The 14125-nt window shown below is 46.4% G+C and overlaps 1 protein-coding gene across 1 annotated transcript in view; it reads left to right on the top strand.

Moving 5' to 3' along the window:
• Window positions 1-7801: 7801 nt before the first annotated feature.
• LACC1 (laccase domain containing 1) overlaps window positions 7802-14125 on the top strand; it is a 50084-nt gene continuing 43760 nt past the window's right edge. The window contains exon 1 of the mRNA XM_077483210.1: window positions 7802-7959. The gene's annotated coding sequence lies outside the window, so the exon portion shown is untranslated. The remainder of the gene's footprint in view (window positions 7960-14125) is intronic.

The following is a 14125-nucleotide window of genomic DNA, read 5'->3' on the forward strand; positions in this document are numbered from 1 at the left end:
TGAACTGATTTATTGTCTGCTGCGGGTTATTGTTGGTTTATACTTGCTGCCTCCAGCATCTTTTAGAGTGTTAAATCAAATCACTGCTGAGGTTTTCTAGTGATCACTGCTAAAATAGAGTTTTCTACTGATAATGGGGTCCTGATGGGGGATTTTAATTTAGTCCCAGGCTCTGGGTTGGACAGACTAGTGGCTACTGGCTTCACCCACCAGGGTCTAGAGACTTTGGCTGACACGTATGGGTTAACCAATGCTTGCAGGTGGAAAAATCCCTGGGCTCGTGCCTTTACCTGCTTTTCTGCCTTGCATAAGACTTTTTTTCCTGCATTTACTTGGCCTATGTTGGGGGGGTCTGTCCTGCCTAGAGTATGAGACATTACAATTCTGGCACAAGGTGTTTCAGATCATGCCCAGCTGATCCTGACCCTGGACCTTTCTGTTGCCCCCTCGGACAGCCTTTGGAGGCTCTCCAGGTTCTGGGTCTTGGATGTGATGGTGGAATCACGATTTTGAGGAGAGATGGACATGTATTTGAGGGTTAATGCTGCCCCAGCCTTTGCTGCTTCTGTGTGGGATGCCTTTAAGGTGTATTCCAGGGGACAGTACCAGATTATTATTGCCAGGGTTCATAGGGAGCACAGAGCGGAACTTACTAGGACGGAGGCTGCTAGACAGGAAGCTCCATATGACAGATCCCAGGAGTCCCAACATTATGACCGCTTACAATCCTGACCAGAGAGGTCTTCCTCTTGAGGACAGCCTTAGCACAAAAAAAGTCCATCAGACCCAATGTATTTTCCAGCAAGGGGAAAAAACTGGGCGCCTGCTGGCCTGGCTGTCTAGGGAGCAATCGGAGGGATGACCATCGGTCAGATTCTTGGTCCCAGTGGTGCCCTTCTCTCTGCCCCCCACAGAGATCAACCAGTGCTTTGCCTCCTACTAACAAACACTCTACAGCTCCCAGATAAATTATAAGCATAGTGACTTAACAGCTTATTTAGAGACTATAGACATTCCGGTCCTTACGTCAACTTATGCAGATAAACTGGACACCCCCATAAAGGTTGCAGAGATTCAGAAAGCACCGGAGATTATGCAGACGGGCAAGACACCTGGCCCAGAGGGCATTCCGGTTGAATTTTATAAAATGTATGTAGAGGATCTGGCCTCTAAGTTTCAAAAGTCACTACTTCAGTCGTTGGAGATGGTTATACTTCCAGGCACCATGAGTGATGAGGTGATAGTGGTTATTCCCAAGCCTGGGAAGGACCCTACTCTTTGCTCCTCTTATTGTCTTAGGCCGCGTACACCCGGGCGGACTGTTCGCCCAACCTTGTCCGCTGAACAGTGTTTGGGCGGACAGTCCGCTCGTGTGTGGGCTTTCAGCGGACAGTTTCAGCGGACAGTTTGACGGACAAAGTCTTTCGGAAATTCCGAAAAACTGTCCGCTGAAACTGTGTTTGAGCGAACAGTCTGCCCGTGTGTAGGCTACTTTCGAAATGAGCAAACTGTTCCCGCTCGGAGGAAAGTCTGCTCATTTCGAGCGCGTGTGAAGGTAGGCGGGGCCCGCGACGGAGACGTCTCGGGCTCCGCCGCCTGGAATGGGCTTAAAGGGGAACCCCAACGCCGAAAAAAATCGGCGTGGGGGTTCCCCCAAAGTCCACAACAGACCCTTGTCCGAGCACGCTACCCGGCCGGCCAGGAAAGGGGGGCGAGCGAGCGCACCCCCCCTCCTGAGCCGTACCAGGCCGCGTGCCCTCAACATGGGGGGGTGCCTTGGGGAAGGGGGGCCGCGCGGCCCCCCCACCCCAAAGCACCTTGTCCCCATGTTGATGAGGACAAGGGCCTCTTCCCGACAACCCTGGCCGTTGGTTGTCGGGGTCTGCGGGCGGGGGGCTTATCGGAATCCGGGAGCCCCCTTTAAGAAGGGGGCCCCCGGATACCGGCCCCCCACCCTATGTGAATGAGTATGGGGTACAATGTACCCCTACCCATTCACCTGTGAAATAAAGTACAAAAAAAACACAACACAGAGAAAAAATATTTTATTGCACAGCTCCGGGGGTCTTCCGTCTTCGGGGGTCTTCTCGCCGGACTCCTCCGCTACCTTCGTGTAGCTCTTTTACTAGCGGAGGAGCCCGGCTTTCTTCCTCCCCGCCGCCGGCCTCTTCTCCCGACTTCGGGGGTCTTGTCCCCCTCTTCGGTTCTTCTGCCGGGCCACCGCGCCTTCTTGTAGCTCTTTTGCAGGCGGTGGCCCGGTCTTCTGTCGCCGCTGCCTTCCGTTCTTCTGTCGCCGCCTTCGGTTCTTCTGCCGGGCCACCGCGCCTTCTTGTAGCTCTTTTACAGGCGGTGGCCCGGTCTTCTGTCGCCGCTGTCGCTGTCGCCGTCGCCGCCTTCCGTTCTTCTTCTTCTTCTTGTTCTTCTTCTTCTTCCCCAGGAGATGTTGACACGTCGCTCTCTCCGGCCGGAATGCCAGAGCCGCGCTGTGCGGTCACTTATATAGTGACAATGGGGCGGTGTCACATGGTATATGTCACATGGGTTGGTCACATGGTGACCCCGCCCCCTTACGATGTCATAGTCCCCATGTGACATCAACCCATGTGACCAACCCATGTGACATATACCATGTGACACCGCCCCATTGTCACTATATAAGTGACCGCACAGTGCGGCTCTGGCATTCCGGCCGGAGAGAGCGACGTGTCAACATCTCCTGGGGAAGAAGAAGAAGAACAAGAAGAAGAAGAAGAACGGAAGGCGGCGACGGCGACAGCGACAGCGGCGACAGAAGACCGGGCCACCGCCTGTAAAAGAGCTACAAGAAGGCGCGGTGGCCCGGCAGAAGAACCGAAGGCGGCGACAGAAGAACGGAAGGCAGCGGCGACAGAAGACCGGGCCACCGCCTGTAAAAGAGCTATAAGAAGGCGCGGTGGCCCGGCAGAAGAACCGAAGAGGGGGACAAGACCCCCGAAGTCGGGAGAAGAGGCCGGCGGCGGGGAGGAAGAAAGCCGGGCTCCTCCGCTAGTAAAAGAGCTACACGAAGATAGCGGAGGAGTCCGGCGAGAAGACCCCCGAAGACGGAAGACCCCCGGAGCTGTGCAATAAAATATTTTTTCTCTGTGTTGTGTTTTTTTTTGTACTTTATTTCACAGGTGAATGGGTAGGGGTACATTGTACCCCATACTCATTCACATAGGGTGGGGGGCCGGTATCCGGGGGCCCCCTTCTTAAAGGGGGCTCCCGGATTCCGATAAGCCCCCCGCCCGCAGACCCCGACAACCAACGGCCAGGGTTGTCGGGAAGAGGCCCTTGTCCTCATCAACATGGGGACAAGGTGCTTTGGGGTGGGGGGGCCGCGCGGCCCCCCCTTCCCCAAGGCACCCCCCATTTTGAGGGCACGCGGCCTGGTACGGCTCAGGAGGGGGGGCGCGCTCGCTCGCCCCCCTTTCCTGGCCGGCCGGGTAGCGTGCTCGGACAAGGGTCTGTTGTGGACTTTGGGGGGACCCCACGCCGATTTTTTTCGGCGTTGGGGTTCCCCTTTAAGTCCATTCCAGGCGGCGGAGCCCGCGACGTCTCCTTCGCGGACCCCGCCTACCTGTACACGCGCTCAAAATGGGCGGATTTGCCTCCGCCTTACGTGGGCGAGTCCGTTCATTTCAAAAGTTGAGCGAACTGTTTGTCAAACAGTTCGCTGAAACAGTCCGCTCAAAAAGTGCCGTGTGTGGCCATGTCCGTCCATGCTAATTTTGAGCGGACTGTTTGCCGAAACTGTTTGACAAACAAAGTTGGGCGAACAGTCCGCCCGTGTGTACGCGGCCTTATTTCTCTCAAAAATGTGGATGCTAAAATATTCTCCAAGGTCCTCGCCAACCAGTTAAACACATTTGTTGCGGCCTTGATACACCCTGATCAGACGGACTTCATGCCGGGCCGTGGAATGGATATTAATATTCAATGTCTCCATACCCACATGGCCATTACTGATCCTGACAATCCTGGAGTGGTGGCCTCTTTCGATGCCGAGAAGGCCTTCGACTCAGTAGAGGGGGGTTATTAGGGGGCTGTCCTGTCCAGATTTGTATTTGGGCCCCAGTTTCTGACCTGGTTGCGGATGTTATAAGCACATCCCTGAGCACGTATACACACCAATGGGAATCTTTTGGAGCGCTTTACCTTGGGGAGGGGGACACGCCAAGGCTTCCCGTTATCACCGGCATTGTTTGCCTTGGCCTTGGAGCCGCTTGTCATTTTTCTTAGGGCAGAATTGACGGTTAAGGGTATAGTGGTGGGTACAATTGAGGAGAAACTCTCCCTTTATGCCAATGACTCCTTACTTTATCTGGTGGATGCTTCCTCTTCCCTACACTCAGCATTGGCCATTTTTGACCAATTTGGCAGATACTCCGGCATTCGCATAAATTGGAACAAATTGGTGTTGTTCCCACTATATCTGTCATAGATACATGTACACCTTTACGTTAGGTGGACAAATTCACATACTTGGGAGTGAAGCTCGGTGCTGCGGCGATCGGTTACCAAAATAAGAATGTGTACCCGGTGTTGACGCAACTCACTCAGTGATACCAGGCATGGCAAAATCTCCCTCTGACCCCAGTTGGTCAGGGGAATCTCCTTAAAATGATTTACCTACCAAAACTTTTGTATTTCTTTAGGCATACACCTACCCCATTACTAATTCCTTTTTTCGGAGACTGGAAAGTGTTGTGACCTCCTTTATCTGGGCTGGAAGGCCCCCACAGGTGGCAAAACATATACTTTACCTTCCATTATCTGGTGGTGGCTTGGCACTTCTTAATTTATTACTCTATTATTGGACGGTGGTACTTGTCACTGTGCGGTGGTGGTTTTCCCAACCTAGGCAAAACCCCACAGTCACTCTGGAAGTGGCTCTCTTAGGTTCTTACGCAGCACAGTCTAACTTGGTGTATCGGAGATGTAAGGCTCACTCCTTAGTGGCGGGTCCCATGAAGACCACAATCCGTGTATGGAGGTGTTCTAGAGCAGCATGCCTGAAACCATCTTGTATTTCCCCACATACGTCGATCTGGGGTAACCTCCTCATCTCTAAGAGCCTGCGGAGCTGCAACAGACACGCTGCGGAGCTGCAACGGGCACATCATCTTCCCAGATCGTTTCAGTTTCGGTATTGGCAGCTGAGACATGCCCTCAGGGCCCAACTTCGGGCACTTGAATTTGATTCTATTGAGCGTCTCCTGACCTCTGGGGTGATGGGGAAACCCCTGTCTTCTCTGTACCTATATTTGACAGTGGCATATGAAGTTAAGCTTACCTGATTGTAGAGCTACACGATTCTGGGAAAAATGAGAATCACAATTCTTTTGCTTAGAATAAAGATCACGATTCTCTCACGATTCTCAAAAAACAGAACATTAGGTTATCAGAGCTTTGTTAGTTTAATGTTGTCCATTGATATTTGCAGATATAGTAATGAATTTGCCTCGGTACAGAATAGATCTGCACATTTTATCCAAACACTTATTTGTTTGGCAGCGCCGTGGCATGGTTACACTGGCTGCTGATTTATGCAGGACCAGATGTCAATCTGTTTTTGAAAAACACTTCCACTTTCCTAAATGTGTTTTTATTTAATCTGTGTGTGTAAATATGTCCTGATGACTCAATAATGGTGTTGCAAACCCTCTGGAGCCTCGTCCTATCTAGCTTACCTTCACGGGAATACTTAATCTGTGATCTTGCCTGTCTTTTATTACTGCTACTGTGTATAGCAGTGCGTACTCACACTGCTGTTTCCCGGTCACTGTACACGCCCACAACCAGGCAGTGGCACGCCACATCACACGCTCCAATGACTGACGTCAGTTCCGGTGACTAACGTCAGTTTCGATATCCGCCATTTGCGTTCCACGCTGGTTACGTGGAACCGGCGGCGCTAAAAGAAAATCGTGGGTCACCCAGAACTTAGATTGCGTGGGGGGGTGAATCGAGATCGCGATCGTTTCATGATTAATCGCGCACCTCTACCTGATTGCGTGAATAAGTGGACAGTTGATATCCCCTCTCTGGGAGATGAGGAGTGGGGGACAGTGTCTTAATATTTATTCCCTCAATGATTTCAGTCAGCGACAGGTTCGTCCAGCTGAAATTCTTACATATTGCAGAGACTTGCTAGTATCTATTCCAATCTTAGTCCATTGTGTACCAGATGCACCTTTGAAACGAGAACCTTCTTTCTGGTCTGGTCCTGTCCCAGGCGCCTTCCATACTGGCAGGCTATGGTAGACACTTTAAATGATTTATGTGGCGTAGACATCCCACTGGATCCTTTGGTCTTACTATTGAGCTATTTAGACGATATATAGGGAGACCGTTATACCAAGTTATGTATTACCTACGCTCTATTTTACATTAGGAGGGAAATTTTGCTAAGATGGAAATCAAAGGAAGTTCCTTCAAAGGACTCGTGGCAGGAGACAATTAACAAGGTGTTGCTACTCTATAGGATCACATACGAGAGCAGAAATTGCCTGAGAAAGTTTGACAAAGTCTGGTCGAACTGGATCGATGCCTGTGGCTGATCCCCGACGACCTGTAATAGGAGCCTACTTTGCATGACCATATTTTACATATGTAGTCTTCGGCCTCTCCCCCCCCCCCCCCCGACCTTCTCCTGGGGTGAATTCCTGCCCTTCCCCTCTCCTCCTTATGGTCGGTTCCCCTGATCCCCCCCCCCCCGCCTCCCCTTCATATTCCTTGGTAGTTCCATCAGCTGTTACTGAGATTGCGTAGGAAAAGTGGTTCCTATCAGTTTAGAGACCCAACTTATTAATTCTTTATACATTTTGCACTGTATACTGCAGTTCTATTTTGCTTTGTGTATTATCTATGACCTAAAGGGTAATTTTGACCTAGTGCACGTTTATGTTTTATAATGTCACATAAGACTTTTGTTTGATATCCTGGACATGTTTTGTACTGTCTATGTTTTTCCAATAAAATTATTTTCTGTAAAAAAAAAAAAAAAAAAAAACAAATTGGGTAATTTATTGCATTTGTATGCCCTAAAATAAACGTTATTGTATTTTCTTTTTTGTTGCCTAGACCTTTGCGGTAATATTGCGCGATATAACAAATTGGAGCTACCACTATTTATTTCTCTAGGGTGTCTTTTCAGAAAGTCTATAATGTTTTGTGGGCTTTATGTAATCTTCAGGTCTAAAATGACTCTTTGAGCATGTGTGCAAAAAAAAAGGCAAATAACGGCACTGGCAGCGAAAGGGTTAAAGAACACTGCTTCTACAGGAGTTTTGCGTTTTGCCTGTAGAAGCAGCTCCATGTTATTCTATGTGTCCATATACATTAAGATGATTAGTGGTATATTTTAAGTTTAGCATTTAGGAGAAGAAAAAATAAATACAATTTCTGAGTTGGCTTTTTGAGAGAGGTTTTCTGGCAGAAAAAGAAAACACTAAACGCTTCTAAATGTCCGTACAAAAACGTTCTATAAGGGTGTTTTTATCTGCCAAAAGAACTGCTGTTTTTTTTAAGTTCAGAGTACATGGATCTTTATTTGTCTAACACTTTTTTCAGAATTTTATTCTGCATAACTTCCTTCTTTGGATAAACTAACGAGGTAATTGTAAATGTCACTCAGATATGGTTTGGATTTTCCATAGCGGCTCTTACAACACTCACACAGTACTACCTTTTGTGTAACAGGAAGTAAACCTTTAGACAGTGTTTTGCAGAAGAGAAACCCTGGGAAAGCCTGAACTAGCACTTCTCCACCTTTCTAACAAAACCTCAGGCAGCCAGTAGAATTGTGGGACAGAAGAAGGTGGAGAGTTCTTCTACGTACGCTGCGTGTCATTTAAATTGTCTGTATTTAAAGGAAGTAAAATGTGCATTTGTTGACAGGTCACCGAGACAAGCCAAGTAGCTGCATGTGAAACAACAGTAAGTAACATATTTCATTGCTTATTCGTGGTCCTAATTGTTGTGAAATTTCTGAATTCTTTCATTATACTGCTTGGATCTGAATAACAGTATCCAATGTAATAGTACAAGAGGACCATGCGTGTTAGAAACAGAGATCTTGTATCCGGATTATAGTTTCAAATCACAGTTTAAAATGCTTTTTCTAGACAACATAAATCATTTTTTACTAGAGTAATTTGCTATTTATAAACATGTGAATGCTTAAAGTGGACAAAATAAAAACTGACATACGCTATATTACCAAAAGTATTGGACGCCTGCCTTTGCACGCACATTATCTTTAATGGCCTCCCAGTCTTAGTCCATTGGGTTCAGTATTGAGTTGGCCCACCCTTTGCAGCTATAACAGCTTCATCTCTTCTGGGAAGGCTGTCCACAAGGTTTAGGAGTGTGTCTATGGGAATGTTTGACCATTCTTCCAGAATCGCATTTCTGAGGTCAGGCACTGATGTGGACGAGAAGACCTGGCTCGTAGTCTCTGCTCTAATTCATCCCAAAGGTGTTCTATCGAGTTGAGGTCAGGACTCTATGCAGACTAGTCAAGTTTCTCCACTCCAAACTCGCTCATCTATGTCTTTATGGACATTGCTTTGTGCACTGGTGCAAATCATTGGGTGAAGGCAAGGCTTGAGGCTGGGTTCACACCATTGCGCATCCAATTCGTAATAGCAGGAGATTTTGATCGGCTCTATGGAGCCAGCTCACATATCTCTGCTGAGGCTCCGGTGCGAATGTGCACAGGAGTCCTGTGCGAATTTGCACAGGAGTCCTGTGCGTCCTTTGGTCTATTTCAGGTCTGAATTCAGCCCAAAATTCAGGCTGAAATCGGACCTAAAACGATGAACCAAGACGCACCGGACCCCTGCGGGGGTCCGGATGCGGCGATGGTGTGAACCCAGCCTAAGGCATCAACATACTAAGCCCTTTTGGACAATTTCATGCTCCCAATTTTGTGGGAACAGTTTGGGGATGGCCCCTTCCTGTTCCAAGGTGACTGCACAAAGCATTGTCCTCAACCCGATAAAACACATTTGGGATGAATTAAAGCAGAGACTGAGAGCCAAGCCTTCTCGTCCAACATCAGTGCCTGACCTCACAAATGTGCTTCTGGAAGAATGGTCAAACATTCCTATAGACACACTCCTAAACCTTGTGGACAGAAGAGTGGAAGCTGTTAAAGCTGCAAAGGGTGGACCAACTCAATACTGAACCCTACAGACTAAGACTGGGGTGTCATTAATGTTAATGTGCATGTAAAAGGCAGGTGTCTCAATACTTTTGGTAATATAGTGTATGCTATATGATGCAGTCTGTCACTAGCTGATTTGTCAGTAGCAGCTGGCCTGCGGTTGGTAGGTGATCAGGAGGTGCTATGCTGCATCTTGCATGCTTTTTGGAGAGGGATTTCACACTGACCAGTGCCCATCAGTACTTCTAAGCAGTGCCACCTATCAGTGCCCATCAGTGCCTCATTATTAGTGCCACCCATCAGTGCCACCTATCAGAGCACCCTCATCAGTGTCCACCAGTGCCACCTTATCAGTGCCGCCTGTTAGTGCCCATCAATGCCGCCTTATCAGTGCAGCCTATCAGTGCCCATCAATGAAGGAATTCAATTACCTGTTTGCAAAATTTTATAGCAAACTATAAAAAACTTTTTTTTTTTTTCCAAAAATGTAGATCTTTTTTTGTTTGTTTAGCAAAAAGTAAAAAACCCATTAGTGATTAAATATCACCAAACAAAAGCTCTATTTGTGTGAAAAAATTATAAAAATGTCATATGGGTACATTGTAGCATTTGTCATTCAAAGAGTGACAGAGCCAAAAGCTGAAAATTGGCCTGGGCAGGAAGGGGGTATAAGTGCCCAGTAAGCAAGTGGTTAAAAACACTGCTACATTAATTCTGCCATACTTCCTGAACAGACTTTAGGTCATGACACAGGAAGGAGTTGACCAGCTGAGGGTAGATGATGCAGGGTGTGTGCTGAAGTAATGGAGCAGTGTTTTAACCACTTAAGGACCGCCTCACGCCGATGTACGCCGGCAGAATGGCACGACTGGGCATAAGCACGTACCTGTACGTTGCTCTTTAAGTGCCCAGCTGTGGGTCCTGAGCTCCGTGACCGTGGGACCAGAGGACCCGATCGCCGCTGGTGTCCTGTGATCGGGTCACAGAGCTGAAGAACAAGGAGAGGTCTGTGTAAACAAAGCTCTCCCTGTGCTTCCTGCTGAGGCTGTTCCCTGATATAGGGAAAGACGATCAGTGACGTTACATGCCCGGCCACGCCCCCCCTTTAATAAAAAAAAACATAACGTCATACATAACCCCTCCTTGCCGCCTAGTGGTTAACTCCTTCACTGCCAGTGTCCTTTACACAGGAATCAGTGCATTTAAATAGCACTGATTGCTGTATGAATGTCAATGGTCCCAAAAATGTGTCAAAAATGTCCGTTGTGTCCGCCAGAATGTCGCAGTCACAAAAAAAATCGCCGCCATTACTAGTAAAAAAAATAATAATAAAAATGCTATAAAACTATCCCCTATTTTGTAAACGCTATAACTTTTGCGCAAACCAATCAATAATCGCTAATTGCGATTTTTTTTTTACCAAAAATATGTAGAAGAATACGTATCGGCCTAAACTGAGGAAAAAAATGTTTTTATATATATATTTTTTGGGGATATTTATTATAACAAAAAGTAAAAAATATTGAATTGTTTTCAAAATTGTCGCTCTATTTTTGTTTATAGAGCAAAAAATAAAAACCGCAGAGGTGAACAAATACCACCAAATGAAAGCTCTATTTGTGGGAAAAAAAGTACGCCAATTTTGTTTGGGAGCCACGTCGCACAACCACGCAATTGTCAGTTAAAGCAACGCAGTGCCGAATTGCAAAAAGGGGCTTGGTCTTTTGGCTGCAAATTGGTCTGGGGCTTAAAAGGTTAAACATCCATGAAGAGAGTGAGATAAACCTGTATAGAATAATTGGAAAGCTGTTTTATTTTTGCAAATAAGTACATTAATGCCATATTGGTGCATAGTAGGGGAGCTGAAATTTAGAAAAAGAAAAAACTGTAACTAAAAAGTGTTAGCGGTAATTTGTTAGTCACTAGGAATGAGCATCTAGTTTGTTTAGACGTTTGTCTAAATGCTGGACTTTCAGTCCGCTCTGCAGAAGCCAACATCATATATAGTAGCAGGAATCTCTCCTGCTACTATATCTGACAATTACCCCAAAAATCTACACTAGACCCCTATCCAAGCGTGCAGCTTGGTAGGCCAGAAAAGGGTGGGGGCCAAGTGTGCAGTACCTCCAAACATTACCAGGTTACATGTCCTCAATTGGCAAAGTGCTTGGTCCTCATGTTGATGGTCATGTCCATATTTGGTCAATGACATCAATCGGGAGACCCCGCTCCTTTATTTATATTAGCTGTCATCTGTCAAAGCTGTCATTCATGGGCAAGCGGTCATTTATTGTTATTGACATGGATCTCAATCACTGGATGATGTGATTGACAATGCATGTACATTGTAGGATATATCTTCATTCAAATAAGGGTATCTGAATGCCCCCTTTACGTTAACCTCCCTGGCGGTATGATTAGTTCTGATTTTAGGTGCTAAAAGCGGTACAATTATTTTGCATGGAAATTTTATATTGTAGTCCTGCAATTCTTAGGAATAACTCTCTTAAATCTGTTCAAACCAAAGTCTAGCAGACATCCCGGGTATGATAAAGTTTATAATATAATAAATAATAATAAAAATTATTCAATAATGTAATCAAATCCAAAAACACTGAAATTTGCAGAATTGTCACTGTCATTAGATTTAGTGTTTGATGACGAATTTCCCCACAAATCGCTCAATTCTGCAAGTGATTCTAATTTATTATCGCTGTTTTCTAGTTGGTCTAAAATCACTTTTGACATAAAGGGACAGTTTTTGGTTGCTATGGACAATCTCCAAATTCCAGGCAGAAAAAACAGTATTTATAATATAAAAGTGCATGCAGGGCACTGCACAGACCACTAGGGACAAAGGGGGTGTGTATTTTTTATACAGTACTGTAATCTGTAAGATTACAGTACTGAGTGTGTTTTGTGTGTTTTAACTTTTTTGAATTTGGCGCAGATCTCCGCTCCCGTGCGCCGTAACGTTGCAGGGAACGGAGCTCGGCGGCACTCCGGCACTGTGTGAATCGAGCGGGGGACAGCTCTGGATCCAGGGGACAAGGTAAGTAACTCTCCCTGTATCCAGCGATGCAATCCCGAGTCTGGCTCGGGGTTACCGTTTATGATAGTAAAATCCTAACCCGAGCCAGACTCGGGATTACCGCCAGGGAGGTTAAAGGGGACTTCCAGATTCTGTTAAGCCCCTCTCCTGCAGACCCTCACAAACACTGGGCCAGGGTTGTCTGGAAGGGACCCTTGTCCTCATCAACGTGGGTACTCTAAATGTGAGGACATATGGCCTGGTATTATTCGGGGGTCCATTCTAGATCTGGGGTGGATTTGTCTTGCTATTTACATGGGGTTCACCCTTAAAGCATAAATAAAGGCACATTTTTTTTTTTTTTGTAAAAGTGGAGGGGGATTAGAAGACATGTCAGGTTTTATTTGCTGTCTGTGCCCCTGTTAGGACATGGGTGGACCAATCGAGTTTGCCTGTCATTTTTTCAGCAAGACCCAATCTGAACCTCCATTCTCCTCTATGGAGCGGCGGGCAATTGAGTATTCTTTACAAAGTGAAGCTTCACCACATTCACTAAGCTCTGGCTAAAATGAGTGCAACTAAACTTGCAAAGCACACAGTCTATTTGCCTTAAGCAATGCCAGTGATCCAAAGGGGTTAATTTACTAAAGGCTTAAGAGCTTAAGAAATGAAGCAAAGCTTCACTTTGCAAAGAAAAACAATCACATGCAAGGAAAATTAAAAACAGCATGACTGCTGAGGCGCAATGTGCCTAGGTACAAATGAATGTAACACCATGGTATCAAATCTCCCACAACCCTTTTCCTTTTACCCCATTAAATAAAACACTTACAACCATTAGGTTGGAAAGGGCAAGGCCACATCTTTACTCCAACACCTAACATGTGAACGCATTTAACCGGTGCCAGTCACAGTCGTACTGTGAGCACTCAATACCAAAAGGGGGAAGTGGGGCCTGTCCTTGCCATAAGTGCTGGACAGACAGCCTAGTTCCATTTTTTTCATCAATGGCATAGCCCATGACAGCAACTTTAAATGCTGGAAAGGTCAAGAAACCGCAAATAGCTGTGACATACCATAACCGAGAAAAAAAGGGGTGGGAGGGTGGGCAGCTCTTCCATCCACTTCTTCTTCCGTAAGACCCAGAATACCCTGGGGCACCCGTTCCCTGAGCTCAGGCCCATCTCATCCCCCGTCTTGCCACCAAGCATCACCATCCACCCCTTTATCTAGCATTTGGCCATGCCCCCATCAGTCAAGGTTCTTTTTCCCCGAGGGGAGGGGTCAAGAGGCCTTCATTATTGCATGCTTGCACATGATTGGACGATGGAAGTCAGCAGAGCTTCTGCTCATTTACTAAGCTCAGGAGTAACTGCTTTTGCAGAGTGCAAATGCACAGTCTATCTGCCTTTAGTAAATCAACCCAAAAGTATTAAAACCAGAGGGCCAGAGAAAGGGAGAGGGAGCGGTTAGCATTTGCAGCCTGCATGTTTTCTTTAAGATTATCAGTGACTCAGATATATAATTTTGCATGCATACGGTCAGGTGAAAAAATATGAATAAAAGTGTGATTATTTTACTGTTAATAAATAAATGTAATCTTAATATCACAAGGAAGTAACACTGCTTAAAATTGTAGAATCAATCTGCAGATTGTATAACAGCTTACTTTGCATTGCTACTTGCTATTATGTAGAAAAAACGCAAAATACAAATCATCATTTAACCCCCCTGACGGTATTCCCGAGTCTGGCTCGGGGTGGAATTTATGTACCATTAGCGGTAACCCCGAGCCAGACTCGGGACCGCATCGCTGGATCCAGGAGGATGTTTACTTACCTTCTCCCTTGGATCCAGAGATGTCCCCCCGCTGAACAAGCGAGCCGTGTCTCGCTCGATCTATA

The sequence above is a fragment of the Lithobates pipiens genome, unplaced genomic scaffold (assembly GCF_037356315.1).
Source record: "Lithobates pipiens isolate NorthernLeopardFrog02 unplaced genomic scaffold, aLitPip1_a1.2 Scaffold_16, whole genome shotgun sequence".
NCBI lineage: Eukaryota > Metazoa > Chordata > Amphibia > Anura > Ranidae > Lithobates > Lithobates pipiens.